This window comes from Narcine bancroftii, chromosome 8 (assembly GCF_036971445.1).
Source record: "Narcine bancroftii isolate sNarBan1 chromosome 8, sNarBan1.hap1, whole genome shotgun sequence".
NCBI classification, from domain to species: domain Eukaryota; kingdom Metazoa; phylum Chordata; class Chondrichthyes; order Torpediniformes; family Narcinidae; genus Narcine; species Narcine bancroftii.
This window is the reverse complement of record NC_091476.1, coordinates 39,964,266-39,968,103: the sequence shown is the minus strand read 5'-3', so window position 1 is coordinate 39,968,103 and position 3,838 is coordinate 39,964,266.

The window sequence follows — 3,838 nt, the reverse complement described above, 5'->3', positions numbered from 1 at the left end:
CACTCTCTCATTTTCAGTGAACCAGAGGCTTGCATTCTCTGTACATCAATCATCTTGCATTCAGTTGTTCAGGAATTCTGATGATTTGGCATCTGGCTCATTCATGAAATGTGATTGGGTTCCAGAGTGCAAATGGGGAATGCAGCTGGGTCTGGGTTGCAGGTGAGATGAGCAGCTGAAGATAGGTTGTGTTTCAAAATACCAGGGGTCATGAACATGGGTGGGCTTGTATCTGGACTTGGGGCAGGCCAGTTAGCACAACACAATTACAGAGGCAACGACCTGGGTTTGATCCGCCGCTGTCTGTAAGGAACTCGTACGTTCTCCCCAAGTGTGTATGTTTTCCCTTTGTCTGCGTGGGTTTCCTCCCATGTTTGAGGTTAGTAGATTAATTGGTCACATGGTTTATTTGGGTAGCACAGGCTCATGGGCTAGAAGGGCCTCTTACTGGCTGTATCTCCAAATATTTTTTTAAAACCTCCCTTTAGGCTCAATGGATTAATTGGAACATTTATTACCCTATTTTGTAACGTTAAAAAGAATTGAATTTAGAGAAATAACTTTTTTTTAAACTTTATTTAAAGGTTTTATCAGGAATAAAAAGAAAAATTACATTTAAAGAAAAGATACAAAATAAAATAATATAATTACAATACAACATTAATAACCTAACTTAATTCAATCTTACCCCCCCTACATATACAAGAACTAAAAATCTATATATATATTAAAAAAAACCACCTTCCCCTCCCCAAAATAAAGAGAGAATTAGTAAAATTAATATTGTATATTAAAAAAACACACACAAAAAGAAAAGAAAAATATAACAAATAAAAATAATTTTAAAAAAAGATTTATCAGATCTAAAATATCACATCTAAGAACATACTTAAATCAAACTTAATTGCATATACTTAAAAAATGGAGTCCACTTCAACTTATAAAAAGACATCTTGGATTGAAAAAGACATCCTTTCCATAATTAAACAAGACTTCATCTCTAAATACCACCTGTCCAAAGTTAGTATATTTCTATCTTTCCAAGTAGACGCTATACATTTCTTGGCCACTGCTAAAGCTAAATAGATAAAAGAAATCTGATAATCATTTAATCCTAAATCAATTAATGATTGCATATTCCCTAATAAAAATATATCAGGATCTAATACAACACAAATATTATATAATCTATTAAATATAGATTGAATACCTTTCCAAAACTGTTGCAATCGGTCACAGGACCAGACAGTATGTAAAAAAGTACTAGCTGTCTGGTCACAACGAAAACAACAATCTGACTTACTAAGACCAAATTGTTTTAATTTTTCTGGGGTTAAGTATAATTGATGTATAAAATTATAATTAATCATCGCTAATCTAGCATTAATCAATTTCCGAATACTGTTTTTTGACAAATTTCCAGAGAATTAACTTTCAATCCTAGCCATACGTCTATTAACAAAAATCTAACCAAATTCTTGGGTGCAATAAACATTCTTCCAATTACAACACGTCTGTCTGGAACTTGTAGTGTGTCGATGGAGATGCATTCTATAATTATTGTGGCTTCGATAAACCTTCCTGCTCATGTGGGCCTGCTCCTATAAGCTTTACTTATAGGAGCAGGAGGTTGGAGGAAGATATGTCATCGGGATTGAGGCGTGATTGGTGGAGTGAGGGTGAACTCAGGATTGATCCCCTTTGATCCGATGGCGTATCTAAACTGGGGCAGCTGGGAGGGGAGGAAGTGTGGGGCTATCAAAAGATTGTCGTGTTAGGGGAGGTCAGGATGAGATGATGGCTGAGATCGAGTCCTCCCTGAGGGACTGAAGGCCAATCAGGAAGATTAGAGAGGCTGGCTGGAAGGGGACTGGAGAGGGGTGGGTGAGAAAGGAAGATGCACAAAATTACATTTTGTAAATTTAGACACAAGCCTGTGCTGGCCCAATTACACCCAATTGACCTACTGTTTTTATTTAAGTAGAGCAAGGGAGACCCATGGATATCTCCCCCTCCCCTTCCCCTCTTCTGTCTTCTCAGATTACCTTCAAAATTTTTTTTTACATTTAGACATGCAGCACGATGACGGTTACTTTTGGCCCACGAGCCTGTGCCACCCAATTGCACCCAATGATCTACAACCCTGTACATTTTTTAAGGGTGCGAGGAAACCAGAGCACCCAAAGGAAACCCACGTAAACAGGGGTAGAATGTACAAACTCCTTACAGACAGTGCAGTATTTGAACCCTGGTCCCAGATGCTGTGCTGTAACAACATTGCGCTAACTGGGTCACCCACTTGAAGCACTCGTTGACTTATTATAGAGGTGTTTGTGAGACATTACTATGTGTGAATTGGCTGCTTCTACTCCCACATTATAAAAGGATCCACACATTGAAGATATTTTATCTGTAAAATCTTTTGAGACATCAGGAGGTCATGATGGGAAAAATGAAAGATTGCTTTTCCTTTATCATTTATCAGTATGTTATGTTGTCCTATACATGGTCCTCCGAACATTATGATGCTGGAAATGCCAGTCAGTTGGTCTCTAACATTTGATGCAGTGATGTCCATTTAATTATAATGGAATGTTAATGAATTTTTGTTTTAAAACTGGAGATTTGGAAATAAACATTGTTTAAAAATTGCACCAGTGATCAACGGCGACTTTCTGCAGGCTGCAAAGACCCCAATTACCTTTCCTTGAACTTCGAAACAGGTGATCAACCCTATGTCGTGTATCCTCTCTCCTCCTGCGCTCACAGACCCTCAAGCCTCATGCCTCACATTACAGAACGTTGTGGATATCTAGTTAGGTCCAGGATGTTAACTATTTTGAATGGCGGTATTCTTCATTATGAGACCAGAAGAACCAAATCTATTTTGATCCTTTGTTATCTTCTCAGTAATCTAGGGAGAAGATGATTGAAGGCATTCGGGTTGATTCGCCAGTGAAACTAAAATCAATGGTCAGCCATTCACGACTAATTCAGCTGTAAAATAGTCGATAATGAGCTTCGTGAAATAATTAACCTGTCTCATCACTTCATCAACATGCTACATAAACAAATGTTCATGGATGAATATCCACAAATAGTGTAAATGTGGCTGAAATTAGTCACCCTGGATCAGTTAAAGCCAATAATAAAATTATTATTCTCGCAGGCAGTGAGATTGCCGAATGACTGCTAAAACAACTCTCTGTGACTCTATTAATAATATTTTAATATATGTACTGTATATATGTATCATTTGGCTGTACGTGAGTTAAGTCTGTATGGGTGTTTCACACTGTCCTGCACTGTGGACTGGAGAATGCTGTTTTGTCAGGTTGTACTGGTACAATCAAATGACAAATGAACTGGAAATTTCACATTCACAGCAGTGAATTAACATCATTGAGAAAGTAGAAATTGTAGGAAATCAAATGCTGCTTTTAAAATATAAAACCCTACATGAATGTGCCTTAAATCATCTTGCAACAAAAGCATTCTGTATGGACTGAAATATTCTGGCACACCACAATATTTTTTTCTTCATCTTCGGTTCAGGAAGTGGCAGAATATGAACTGAAGCAGTCAGGAATGAACCAACATTCCATCCCTTCCCACCTATCTCACAAGTCAGTATTATGGGAAAGCAGAAATGCTTCCAAGGAATATTGGAGCAAGGATATTACTGTCTGTAAGAGACTGTGGAAGAGACCGGTGGATAGTTCCTGGGATAAGGGATGTCAGCTATAAGGTTATACTGTGAAGGCCTTGTTTATTCTCCCTCTGGCAAAGAAATGCAGAGAGGAACTTCAAAAGAGTGGCACAAATTCATTCAAGATTC